The sequence below is a fragment of the Lissotriton helveticus genome, chromosome 3_1 (genome assembly GCF_964261635.1).
Source record: "Lissotriton helveticus chromosome 3_1, aLisHel1.1, whole genome shotgun sequence".
NCBI classification, from domain to species: Eukaryota; Metazoa; Chordata; class Amphibia; order Caudata; family Salamandridae; genus Lissotriton; species Lissotriton helveticus.
The window spans coordinates 813,547,761-813,562,575 of NC_136061.1; positions in this window are offsets into that span (position 1 = coordinate 813,547,761).

The window sequence follows — 14,815 nt, forward strand, 5'->3', positions numbered from 1 at the left end:
AGCAGCTGCCCTGCTGCTCAGCCACCAAGACAACTGACAAATCCACATAAACTTACACAGATAGAACAGTACATCACATCACAGAGACTGGCTGAGCAGCAGAGAACAAGACACTAAGAAAGGACAAAGAGGAGGGAAAGAAGGATAGAACACACCTTTCCCCTTAACAGAACCAATGAGGAAGAGAGAAAAGCAAGTAGACGAGCAAAAGGATAACAGAACAGAACACCAAACACACACACAAATAACCTTCTTGGCAATAGTAAGGAGAAGAGGTTAAACATACCAGAAGACAACAAAAGAATGAATGAGCGTGGTTAATGTGCTCCACCCGACAAACCCACATTCATCACTAACACAAAGAAACTGAACACCTCAATAAATTTGTGCAATGATGGTTCAGTACTGCAAAATACAAATGAAATTTGAACACCTCTAACAAAATAGAGCACCTGAGTGGTTCATAACAAATAATCACCAATAAAATTGAGCACCTTTACAGCTCCTCACCAATAAAACTGAGCACCTCTACGGCTCCTCACCAGCAAGCATAAATACCACTGAGCATGAAAATGAAATTTGAACACCTCTAACAAAATAGAGCACGTAAGTGGGTCATAACAAATAATCATTATAAAACTGAGCGCCTCTATGGCTCCTCACCAGCAAGCATAATTAACACTGAGCACCCCTTTGGCAGAACTGAGCTCCTCTAGGGCTCATCACCAGTAAGCTTAACACGAATTGAGCACCTAAACATAAGTCGAGCAAATAAATGGCTCAGTAGCAATAAGAAATAAAACTGAGCACCCCTATGGCTCATCACAAGCATTTGCTGCATGGCAATCCACATCCAGCAAAGCAGCAGGACACATGTTGGACGTTGAGGGTATTATACAGTTCACACAACTACAAGATTACACACACCCGTAGTCTGAGTGGTTCCGACACTTGCAACTACTGATGGAGCGAGATAGAAAACAAAATTTTGTTTAAACTCGTGAAGTCACATTTCCATAACATGAATAATAATATTAATGATTTGTGATATGTCGTGCTAATACAACTTAGATTAAACTTTACACATGGGGGGACTAACATGTGTGCTCATAAACGTGCATAATTGTTGCATCTTTTTGTTCGTGCAAAATAATAAAATAATTTATTGTTTTCGTTTTTGTCACTACTAACTGCTGCAAACTTAAAAGAAGCATGTGCTTGTTTTGCTTTTCCTTGTCTGTGTGATGTCATTTCTACTATTCTAGGTGCACATAAGTCTCATGGATTAATGAAGACTGGTAGATATAAACGCTGCTTTATTTGTTTGCATTTGCTAGGTAACATTTGATTAATCGGGTGGGTTAATTAATTAGTAAATCCTGGGGTGAATACAGAATCTACATTATTTCTTACATTAATACTTTTCTTGTGTTTGTTTTATACTAGAAAGCATAAGTTGCCTGCTTTTGGGCCTAGTTTGCTCGAGTTGCTAAAAGCTGAATTTTACTTCTGCAAAAGTCACGAGACGCCCATTCTGAAATAAAGTGTTCGTCAAAAGCTGCATTCACAAAGCAAAAACTGACGTGCTATCATCATTCTGTCGGACGTGGCCAAGGTCGAAAGAGAACATTTTGTCAGCCCTTAACTTGGCATCCGCGGAAGTCAATTGGAAGCAGTGAGAACATTATTGTACATTTGTTGCAAACCTAGGAAGCTCCTGGTTGCATTCGGAAAGGACAATGGTCCTTAAGAAAAGTGACCTAATGGAAGATTTGAAATGTGGGTGACATGTCACTTGTCACTCTCAACCAATGGGACGTCGAAGATTTCTGAAAACTTTCCTTTGCGTAGTTTAGTTAGTGTAGAAAGGTATAAAAAGTCATGCCCCTAGGGATGGGCTGGCTACTGCTTTCTGACTTTCCGATGAGGGTGAAGTGCTGTCGGACATTGCGTGGAGCACGTAAGAATCCTCAAAGAACTTTACTTTAATTTCTATCTATTTAGCTCAGTTAGGGACTTAGGTTTTAGTAATGCTAAACTTTAAATACTTACTTTAATTTTGATTTACTTGCTTAAATTGTATTTTTTCAAGTTTCTTTACAATCATGCTTGCTTCAATGCTAATAAATTACTTTTATAAAACTATCAATTGAAATACCATAATTTAGTAAATAAAATCTTACTTTTGACCAACAAGCTGGTCTTGATTATTCAGAAGTGTAGGTTACTATTAGCTAGATCACGTCGCCAATGGTGGTCGTTTAAATAATTAGGATTTGTTATAATGACAATATTCTTTCCGCAAATGTTTAATATTGTATATAGTTTGTAAATTAGGTGTATATAGATTTAATCCGACCACCTGATTCAGTAGGCCCAAAAATATGTCAGGTTTATAAATGGGTCCATAATTTAGTATAGAATTTTGTTTTTAGGTTATGAAGTTGGGTAGCGTTGTTTATGATATATTTTCTATAGGCCGCTGGATCAATTCTCTGGTAGCAGAAATTGATGGTTGCTAAGGGTAACCAAGGTAATATGTTGGTTGCTAAGGGTTACTAAAGTGTTATGGTATGGAAATAGGATCGATGTTTTAACACATGTTGAGTTCGTTTTTCGTGCTATCTGTAAGCTATACCGGTATAGATTGTGTGGCGAGAAATTAGTCACGCAAGCCATCTGTTCCGTTTGTAGTGATATGGCCGAGTATCACAAGAGGTATCGCCGTGTACCATAGTGTTGTCGCCGAGCAGCACAGTTTTAGGGCTAGGTGTGAATCTTGTATAGTGAGGGTTTTCTAAGAAATTAAAGCAGCATGAGAATAGGGACAAAGCGCCTTCCATAAAACTCACTGTGATAAGAGTATTAGTTATATCCGAGCTTGAGTGAAGGGTAAAGTAGCGTCGGTGCATGATTATCTATAAACAGGTTAGAGTCCTGTACGGGTACATGTTTCATATCTATAAACAGGTGAGAGCCCTGTACGGATAACGTCGTTATTTTGCTAACGGTGCATGATCTCTATAAACAGGTGAGAGTCCTGTACGGATTTCATGTGTGTTCGAAATTAGGGAATTTTCAGTGTGAAAGTGCGAGTTTGATTTGTATTTTATGTTCAAGTGGAACTCTTAGAACTGTCACTTCGCGGTGCGTTCAGAGGAAAGCGAGTTCATAATTATACGTGTTAGAAGGGTGGGGTAAGGGTTACTCTACTGACAATTGAATATTATCCTTAGTGTGAATAGCGCCGTCTATTCCGAAGTGTGGATACTTGAATGTATGTAAACTATCCTAAATAGTGAAACGAACAGATGATGTCCTTATAGTCATTGTTAAGAATTAATTTACACTGAAAAGTGTTCTTAAAATGGCGCTGTGAAAAGATTTTGTGAAGGAGGGGTAAGCGCCAGGAGTGAGAAACGAGAAACCGCAGCTGCTGTGTACGTCACAGAGCCGCGCTGGGATTGGGTGACCTACGTCACAAACTATACTCTGATTGGCTCTTGAGTCTCTGACGATCTGTAAGCTAATTGGTTCTTTAGGAAAACTCCATTTTTATTGGTTGAGCAGAAACGTGACGTAGCTCAACTGTCATTGGCTTGTCGGTGTGTTTCGCGCACGGATTGGTTGTTTTGCGGAGCATCCCGGAAATATTTTACGAACGATTTTGTAAATTAGAATTAACTCTTAAAAATGAGTTATCATTTTAAACATGTTGAGAAAAAGCCAACATTATTTCAGAAATTTAAAAATTTATTTTCACCTGACAAGAAAATTGAAACGCGAGGTGGTAAACTACTTCATAAGTATAAAACACCTGCAGCGTACATGGAAGGTGAATATGGATATCATACTGTCTTATGGTTTGATAGCTGGAAACGCTATACTAAGAACGATGGTGTTTTAACTTGGCCTGATGATGGTTCATTTAACGTAAAAGTTTTGAGAAATTTACGAGAGAAAATGAATGCTCTTATTCCAAAACCGAGACCAACTCAATTTGAAGCTTTAGTTGAGTGGGAAGATGAGATGTATCAGTTACAAAGAGAAGCTAGTGGAATTAAAAGACCTTCTAAAAATCCACCTTGGAGAAGAGAAACTCATGAAGATAGATTGCGAATGTGGAGACAGGGAAACATGAGTGAAGGATTGTATTTAATACAAGAAATGGTAATGGGTACTCCTACAGGGAAATCTATGGAAAGTGAATCTGAGGATGCAGTTATGGAAGAAATATATACTACAGCTAGAAAGAATCAACCTTTGAGACCTCCTAGATCATGGTCTACTCCGGTGGTTTCTACTGAAACTTCACTGAGTGCACCTCCAATTAATGAAGCTCCTAAACTTTATCCAAATAATTGCGAAATCATTGAAACTCCTAGAAGACCAGAATTTGATAATGCTCGAAATGAAGGTAGACATTTTACAATGGCTCCAAGGGCAAGAGAAGCTCCAAAAGATTATACAAGAGAGGCAAGAAATGTTGAAGATGTCGATTATAATGAATATTTAAGATCTAAAGAAGAATTAATAAAAAGAATGACAAAAGGCATGGAAGCTGTGACAGTTCCAGTAACGATTGGTCCTGTTCAGCCTGTATTTGACCAAAAAGAAACAAACAAGACAGGATTAACTATTCCTTTAAATGCAGAAATTCAAAAGGTTGCTGAAAAATTTTATTCAGACTTATCTGAAATAAACTCTTCTAAATCAAGAATGCCTGATTTAACCTTTAATGAGGATGTATCTCCGAAAACACCAATGGGTGCTATATCAGATATAGGGAGTCCTGAAGTCAGGGTAACCACACCAAAACTTGATGTGGCCAAATTAAAAGCGAATATCGAAGAATTAATAATCGGAACAATCGGTCCAGATAGTTTAAATTACTATCGAGATGATGAACTACTGTTCATTTGCAAAAGCATTCAGTGGAAAACAAAAAATAAATATGATCAACTAGAGGATCTAGCAGCGGAACTTGAAATCGATGTGAGCAAACAAAAGAATTTTGCGAAACATTACAGATTAGACTTTTCAGAAAGTGACATTGAGAGTTTGAACTCAATGGGAAGAATAGTACATATAAAAGATTTGATTGTTTATATCAAAAAGCTAGGAGAACTGAATAAGTGGAGAGTAAAATGGACGAAAAAGAAGGAAGATGAAAGATTGGAAAAATTGTCAAAACAATTTCCAATGAGAGAAATTGCAGGTGGAGGATATGTTCATGTCCCTTGGTCGAGACAGGACATTCTGTTGTTTACGAATGACTTTCCAAAATTGAGGGAAAAACCAGTGGAATGGTACAGACAAGTAGATAGATTTATCAAAGTGTCAAAAGTTCTGTGGATTGATTTAGATGGATTTTTTGACATTGTCGTTCCATCAGATCTTTGGACAGAATGCAAAATATCGATTAGTTGGCCAAAAACAGAACCTGAGCGAATCAAAGAAACAGGTGCTCCTAATCCTCTTGTAATGGATTTTTATGAAAAGGTGATTGTTTGGATGAAAAACAAAATTCCACCCAAAGAAGTCGATTGGGTTAAAATAGAAAGGACAGAACAGGAAACAAAAGAATCAGTTCATTCTTTTTATGAAAGACTACTGTTAATCTTTAAACAATACAGTGGTTATGAAAAACTAGATGAAAAGGATATGAGCCATTTTGTCTATAGATTTGTTTATGGACTAAAACCTGAAATCGGAGAAATGATCAGAAATAGCATTGTAGGATGGCAATCACTTTCTGTGGATGATATTCTGAGAAAGGCTAAGTATTGCAGTGATGAATTGGAAGTGAGACAGAAAAAGCTCAAGGAGAAAGCCATGTGGGCTCAGGTAAAAGTGGCTGAGCAACAGATTGCCAGCATGGGTAATAAGAACACTAATTTTGTTCAAACTGGAAATACAAACCAGATACAAGGAAAGTTTAAAAGTAATAATTTCCCAAAGAAATTTAGCCCAAAGATTGAGGAGTTGAAACAAAGATTACCTTGTTTTAATTGTGGCGAAATTGGACATTGGAGAGACGAGTGTCCTCATCCTCCTAAAAACTTAAAGAATCCCTTATTAAATCCACAGATGCAGAATGGTGTTGACCTGCAGCGACAGCTACAGATGCAACAGGGGTTAAACGAATTAAACATTCAGCGACAATTGCAGCAACAACAACAGCAACAGGTGAATAATCGTCAGGATCAATTGCCACAACCACCTTTTCCGAATTGTGGGGGAGTCCAAAAATATAATCCAAACGTGGGATTTCAGGGAAGTGAACAGGTAATAAAACCGCAAAAACAGCAAAAGCAGCAAAGAGTACAAATGCAAAATGCTTCACAACAGTTTTTATTAGCAGAAAGTCAAGACAGCGATTCTGATGATTATTGCTGACGGTGCCCGAGAGAGGAGGAAGAGTGTGTTGTTGGAGCCACTCTTGAGGTTGACCAGTCTGGTCCTTTTGTAAACGGGAAAGTTAATGATGTAGACATCACTTTTCTAGTGGACACTGGTGCTACCCGTTCTACTGTTAGATCAGTGGAAATTGAAAACCTACCTCTCTCTGGGGATACCATCCAAGTTGTCGGAGTAAGTAATCAGCAAATTAAAACTGACTTAACTGATCCAGTTCCAGTTGAAATTGGAAATTACAGAGACAAACACAGATTTGTGGTTTGTAATAGTAGTCCAGTGAATCTATTGGGCAGAGACATCCTATGTAAAATGAATTGCAGAATATATTGTTCTCCTGATGGAGTTGAGTTACAAACAATGGAGGAAGATGGTTTATACAGAATGACAATGATGATGATGGAAGCAGAAGAAACAAAATTGTTTCCTGCATTTGAAGAAAAGGATTTACCTGAAGAACTCAAGGAAACAGTGAAATCTGAAATATGGGATTTTACTGGGAACGAGATGGGTCTAATGAAAAATGTAGATCCAGTAAAAATTACATTGAAACAGGGAATAGAATTTCCTAACATTCCACAGTATAAAATGAAAACAGAAACAATTGAAGGTATTACACCTATAATTGAAAAATTAATGAAACAGGGTGTATTAAAAGAAATGGAGAGTAGTCCTTGTAATTCACCAATTATGGGAGTTAAAAAGTCTAATGGAACATTTAGAATCGTACAAGATTTGAGAAAGGTTAATCAAATTGTCGTTCCATGTTGTCCTGTGGTTCCAAATCCAGCAGTAATTCTATATCAGATTCCACATGATGCTGAATGGTATACAGTCATTGATCTTTGCAATGCATTCTTTACTGTTCCCTTACATCCAGACAGTTATGAAATCTTTGCTTTCAGATTCCAAGGTAAGACCCTCAGATGGTCAAGAATCCCACAGGGCTATACAGAAAGTCCTTCAATCTTTAATGAACTGTTAAAAAGATCATTAGAAGACCTAGACTTACCTGGTAGGTCAACGTTAGTGCAGTATATTGATGATCTGTTAATAGCTGCAAAGACAAGAGAAAATTGTGTGACAGACACAATAATTCTGTTAAATCGCCTTGCAGAAGAAGGACATAAAGTGTCCCCAGCAAAACTACAGTTTTGCAAACAAGAAATAAAATATCTTGGTCACAGAATTGCAAAGGGAAAAAGACAAGTAACAATAGAGAGAATAAAAATGATTCAAGCAATGTTACCACCAAGAACACAAAGACAGGTCAGAATGTTCTTGGGAATGGTTGGTTACTGTCGTCAATGGATAAGTGGATTTTCAGTAATTGCAAAACCACTACAAAGACTGACAAAGTCAGATGTAAAAGATCCAATTATTCTCAATGATGCTGAGATGGATTCTTTTGAAAACCTGAAAAAGAGCTTATGTCAAGCTCCTGCTTTAGGTATGCCAAATTATGAGAAAGATTTTGAACTGTATTGCAGTGAGAGAGAAGGATGTGCATTATCTGTGTTGATTCAGAGACACGGAAATTTAAAGAAACCTATTGCATACTTCTCTGCAGTTCTTGATCCAATTGCAAAAGCATTACCAGGTTGCTTAAAAGCAGTTGCAGCTACAAGTATTAGTCTCGAACAAAGTGAGGGGATCATTATGGGATTTCCTGTGAAAGTTTTTGTGCCTCATTCAGTAGAAATATTACTGTCAAGAGGTAAGACTCAGCATTTAACAAGTAGCAGATTGACAAAGTATGAGAAAATCATACTAGGAGCAGATAATGTTTCAATTTCAAGATGTTTGAATCTGAATCCTTCTACATTACTGCCTGATTCTGAAATTGTTGATGACATTGAAACAGAACATGAATGTTTAGATGTCATGGAATTCTGCACTAAACCAAGAAAAGACATCAAAGACAGACCTTTGTCTGAATCGGATTTTGTCTACTTTGTAGATGGCTCATGCTTAAGATCCGAAGGAGGTGTCTTAAAAGCTTCATATTCAGTTTGTTCAGAACTATTGCAGAATCTTTTTGTCAAAGGTGTTTGTCATGCCAACAAATGAATCCAAACAGAAAATCAGTGGTGGGGACAGGAATAATTGGTCGAGAGGGTGGTCCCTTTACCAGGTTACAAATGGATTTCATCGAAATGCCCTTACACAATTGTTTGAAATATGTGCTTGTAATTGTTTGCTTATTTTCAAGATGGGTAGAGGCTTTCCCTACACGACATTGTGATTCAATTACAGTAGCAAAACTAATGCTCAGAGAAATCATCCCAAGGTACGGTTTTCCAGTCACTATTGAGAGTGATGGAGGAAGCCATTTTGATAACAAACTGATGAAGTTAATTTGCGAAGCTTTGAGCATTGAGCAGAAAATACACTGTGCATACAGACCAGAGGCATCAGGGGTGGTTGAACAAATTAATGGAACAATTAAAAACAGAATTGGAAAAATGTGTCTTGAAACAGGTGTAAAGTGGACTGATGCTCTTCCACTTGTTTTGATGTCATTAAGAAGTACACCAGATAAAAAGACAGGTTTGAGTCCTCATGAAATTTTAATGGGAAGAGTTATGAGGCAAGCTTTTGTACCTGTAGGTAAACTGTTGAGCATAAATGACAGTGCTATTTTGGATTACTGTAAAAGGTTATCTGATATGGTAACTTCTGTGTCTAATCAGGTGGGAACTGAAGCACAATCAAATGAAAAGGTTTTGACACATGATCTGAGACCTGGCGATTGGGTCAGAACGAAAGTACATCGGAGAAGGAATTGTCTAGCTCCTAGATGGCAGAAGCCTAGGCAAATAATTTTGATCACTACTAATGCTGTAAAGTGCAGAGGATTGAAACGCTGGATTCATCCTAGTCATACAATTCCAGTACCAACTCCTGAGAGTTCTGATGTTGAAAGTGATACCACAGATGATTCTGATTCTGAAGCAGAAGGCGAAACAGAAGGTGAAATAAATCCAGATTCTGAAGATCGACAAGAAAGTCGACATCTGGAAACTGTACCAGTGAATGGAAAATTGACAAGAAAAGACTTGGAAATCATTGAAATAGATTCTGAAGGTGAAGAGAATCTGTTAAAGGGAAAGATAACTGAGGATTCGGTTGTCTCTATTGAAGACAAAGAAGCAGAACAAAAAGAAGTTTCAGACCAGGAGAGTATCGAAAGGCAGAGAACAAGCTCTGGAGTAAGGAACAGAAATCCGAAATCTGGGAAGTTGGGGGTAATTGAGGAAGAGGAGGAAGACGAATTACCGAGTACCAGTGATGGAAAACAAAGTGAAGTTCCTGAAGGAGTGAAATTGCCGAATAGAGAAGTTCCTGAGTCAATTGAAATTTCAGACTACGAAACTGAAGAAAGTGACGTGGATGGTGAAAGTGAAAACAGAAAGAAAAGGACTTGGAAGTCAGAATCAAATAATTCTGAACCAAAGAAGAAGTACGTGAGAAAAGCAGACTACTGGCCTGGTGGAAGATTGAGAGTCAGGTTGATCAAGAAACCAAAAGAACAAGTCGAAGAAATCAGTAGTCAAAAGAGTCCTGGAAAAGAAGTTGGAGTTGGAAGGAAAATTGAAGTGGTATCGAGAAAAGGAAAAAGAATAGTAAGACCAAACCAAAAATACAAGTCTCCTGAGTGGACTTATTTAGTAATTCCACCCGTTATTGACATATATGGTAGTAGTGAAGAAGAAGACGAAGTCCAAGAAATTAGTGACAATGATTGAAGTACAGAAATATTAAATTGGCAAGAGGCTGAAGAAAATTTGTTAGTTGACACAAGGTCGAAGAAAAACTGTTTAGTTGAAGAAAACTTATGTATGACATAAGGTCGAAGAAATCTTGTTTAGGGTTTTAAAAAAAAAATATTTTAAAAGGGGGGTGTAAATATAAATTTAGATTTTAAAAATTTTGTTTTATTTTGTTTTATTTTAAGGCTAAACTAACCAAAAATGCCTTACGTTAAGGAGAGCACTTCAAAGTGTTCTGTTTTTAAGAGATGCTGTAAGATGACTCTGGTGTGTCTGCTCATTTTAATTCTGCTCTGGTTGGTTTTAGCTGTGATTATCCCTTTGGAGATGAATAGAGAATTACACAAAGTTAACATAACAAGCAAAGCTCTGGTTAGCCAAACTAAACATAGTGCGTCTGCAAAAGTTATTGATCATCAGCCTAACATTCATCAAGATAAATCAATTAGTGATTTTTCAAGTAATACATTCACTAAGCTATTGAGTGAATATGTTAAGGTAATGGATGCAAAAGACTGCTACGTCTGCGTTAAGTTACCTGCTTCTGTTTCTGAGGGAGTAACATATAATATGCTTCCTCTCACTTATGGTGTAACATGTAGTGTGTTAACTAGCTTATTTTATCAAACTGGACGTTTAGAATATTACTATTCAGATTATGACGAGATTTTTGCAAATATTAAGATTGAAAATGCTTTAAATAAGCATAAGAAAGCAAAGCAAATGAGAGAATTTTTCCTTGTTACTAACGAACTTACTTATGAGTATGTTTATAAAAATAATCTAACTTGCAAATTAAGTGCTGAAGGAAAGAAATTTTTGAATATGGTTGAGGAGAGAAGAGCAATTTATAAGAGGAATGAATTAGTCAAGCAGACTAAGTCTAGATTCTGGCAGAAAGAGGATGAAAAGTTAAATGGCAAAATGCTTGAAAATATTGCAATTCACATAGACAAACCAGTTAGTGGAAAGCTTTGCTTTAGGAGAGATAACACACTTTTTGATAATTACTTTGTAGGTGCAAGTAACTGTGAAGATTTGGGAGGTTGGGGATTCAAAGGTGGAAAGGATCCAATCTTTCCTGGGATTTATTTTGTTTGTGGTGACAAAGCCTACTACAACCTTCCAGACCACTGGTATGGAACTTGTTATGTGGGAATTGTTTTTCCTAAAGTGTTTCATGTTGACAGAGATTCAGAAGGATTGTTTAAAATTCATAATTATGTAAATAGAGTTAAAAGAGAAACTTTTACTGAAGTTCTGGGAGATATTTTTCAAGCAGTAATACCTTTTGTTGGTATAACCTTAAATGCAGGGAGAATCAGAAAATTGTCCACTATAGTTGATAGATTATCAACTGACACAGCTGATGGGTTTCAATTAGTGAATGTTGAAGTTATTGCAATTAGATCCATGGTAATTCAAGATCGCCTTGCTTTAGACATACTCCTAGCAAAAGAGGGAGGAGTCTGTGGCATTTTACATGTACAACATTGTTGCACATATATACCTGACGAAAGTAAGAATATTGAAATGTACATCAAGAATATTACACAAATGCATTCAGAGATAATTCCTTTAGAAGAAGATGATTTTACAGGGAAACTTTCAAAAAGGTTCCAAGCAATTAAAAACTGGTTTCACGATATTGGAAGTTCAATTCTTGGCAAGATTTTGGCACCTTTGATTATAATAGTATTCATTTTTATTTTAACCAAAATAGGTTGTTTGTTACATAAAAGAAAGAAGCAGTTGAAAGAGAAGAAAAGAATCTATAAACTTAGAAAAGAAGAAGAAAGGGAGATCGAATTACAGGAGTTACATAGAGAGCGTTATGCTAATTCCAAAGATTATGCAGAAACAGACTTTTAGGATTACTGATACAAATGAATTTGAATCGATTTCTCGGAAGTTTAAATTACCAAAATTTTGGGTGCTGGTGTGGTGATTTGTTAATCACCAGATGAGGGAGTTGATGGAGCGAGATAGAAAACAAAATTTTGTTTAAACTCGTGAAGTCACATTTCCATAACATGAATAATAATATTAATGATTTGTGATATGTCGTGCTAATACAACTTAGATTAAACTTTACACATGGGGGGACTAACATGTGTGCTCATAAACGTGCATAATTGTTGCATCTTTTTGTTCGTGCAAAATAATAAAATAATTTATTGTTTTCGTTTTTGTCACTACTAACTGCTGCAAACTTAAAAGAAGCATGTGCTTGTTTTGCTTTTCCTTGTCTGTGTGATGTCATTTCTACTATTCTAGGTGCACATAAGTCTCATGGATTAATGAAGACTGGTAGATATAAACGCTGCTTTATTTGTTTGCATTTGCTAGGTAACATTTGATTAATCGGGTGGGTTAATTAATTAGTAAATCCTGGGGTGAATACAGAATCTACATTATTTCTTACATTAATACTTTTCTTGTGTTTGTTTTATACTAGAAAGCATAAGTTGCCTGCTTTTGGGCCTAGTTTGCTCGAGTTGCTAAAAGCTGAATTTTACTTCTGCAAAAGTCACGAGACGCCCATTCTGAAATAAAGTGTTCGTCAAAAGCTGCATTCACAAAGCAAAAACTGACGTGCTATCATCATTCTGTCGGACGTGGCCAAGGTCGAAAGAGAACATTTTGTCAGCCCTTAACTTGGCATCCGCGGAAGTCAATTGGAAGCAGTGAGAACATTATTGTACATTTGTTGCAAACCTAGGAAGCTCCTGGTTGCATTCGGAAAGGACAATGGTCCTTAAGAAAAGTGACCTAATGGAAGATTTGAAATGTGGGTGACATGTCACTTGTCACTCTCAACCAATGGGACGTCGAAGATTTCTGAAAACTTTCCTTTGCGTAGTTTAGTTAGTGTAGAAAGGTATAAAAAGTCATGCCCCTAGGGATGGGCTGGCTACTGCTTTCTGACTTTCCGATGAGGGTGAAGTGCTGTCGGACATTGCGTGGAGCACGTAAGAATCCTCAAAGAACTTTACTTTAATTTCTATCTATTTAGCTCAGTTAGGGACTTAGGTTTTAGTAATGCTAAACTTTAAATACTTACTTTAATTTTGATTTACTTGCTTAAATTGTATTTTTTCAAGTTTCTTTACAATCATGCTTGCTTCAATGCTAATAAATTACTTTTATAAAACTATCAATTGAAATACCATAATTTAGTAAATAAAATCTTACTTTTGACAAACAAGCTGGTCTTGATTATTCAGAAGTGTAGGTTACTATTAGCTAGATCACGTCGCCAATGGTGGTCGTTTAAATAATTAGGATTTGTTATAATGACAATATTCTTTCCGCAAATGTTTAATATTGTATATAGTTTGTAAATTAGGTGTATATAGATTTAATCCGACCACCTGATTCAGTAGGCCCAAAAATATGTCAGGTTTATAAATGGGTCCATAATTTAGTATAGAATTTTGTTTTTAGGTTATGAAGTTGGGTAGCGTTGTTTATGATATATTTTCTATAGGCCGCTGGATCACTACGGCACTGGTTGCTCCAACCCAGTGTATGCCCACCAGTCAGCAGGAAATTGACGAGATATCAAAAATGGCTAGTTACAAAGAGCAACAACAAGAAATTGATCTCAGAACTCCACACTATGCTCCGCCCCCTGCCAATATGCAACCCACTCCGAGCCAGAATCGTTGGACTAAGGAGTTAGAAAGGGATCTATCACGTAAGGAATGGGGATAAATGTATTATAGGGATCGACACACAGTGGGAAATGCATCCAGTATGGAGACCGCTAACAGAATAGTATCCTTAACCGTAAAACATGTTATGATGTAGCCATAGCTAAACGTTGCAATGGAAGAGGTAATATGCAAATGCTACACTTAGTGACCTGTGATGTATCTAAATGCGATTGTATACATGGTCATAATAAAAAGATTTAAACCTTAATCTAAAAATTAGGAAAAAGAGGCAAACTATTGATATCATTATTATTACAATAGCAACAGATTTATATTTCCAATTGCTTTCCTGCCCCCCTATTACAAACTCTTCAGTCCCCCTCTCTCGCTCACACGCAAGCACGCACATGAAGATTAGTGAAACAGCAGAGTCCCAAAAGCATGGAGCAAGGAAGGGCAACAAAGAGATAATCACATTTTGCAATAGTAAATTGCTCTATTTAAAAGCACAAGGACGCATACCACAAAATAGCAGCAGGATGTCCACGGTAAGGTTCTTCTCAGAAACCTCGCCAATGTCCACATCGGCCGTGCTTTAAGAAACGGGTCGGACAACATTAGTACGTGCTCAAAAGTGAGTGAATGATTCAGGAAGAATGAGGCTGTGCTACCTTTCCACTTCTCTGTCAAGCAAACAGAAATACAAGCAATGCTCATCTCCATTGACCATTTGGTATTTGGAACGAAAGAATATGCTATCCAAGGAGGGGATTCCACTTCCTGAAAAACCAGAGGCACAGGTAAAATTGGTACAGCGAGTAAGTGCAGTGGGAACCGGCCCGGAGCCTTCAGGGGCACATTGCACCCTGGTAATTATGGCAGTTTACTATCCTTGAAGGCTTCAAATGAGCGATTTTCTTTTTTGCACCAGGCCCCCTCACCATCCCCATCCCCCTTACCCTGGCC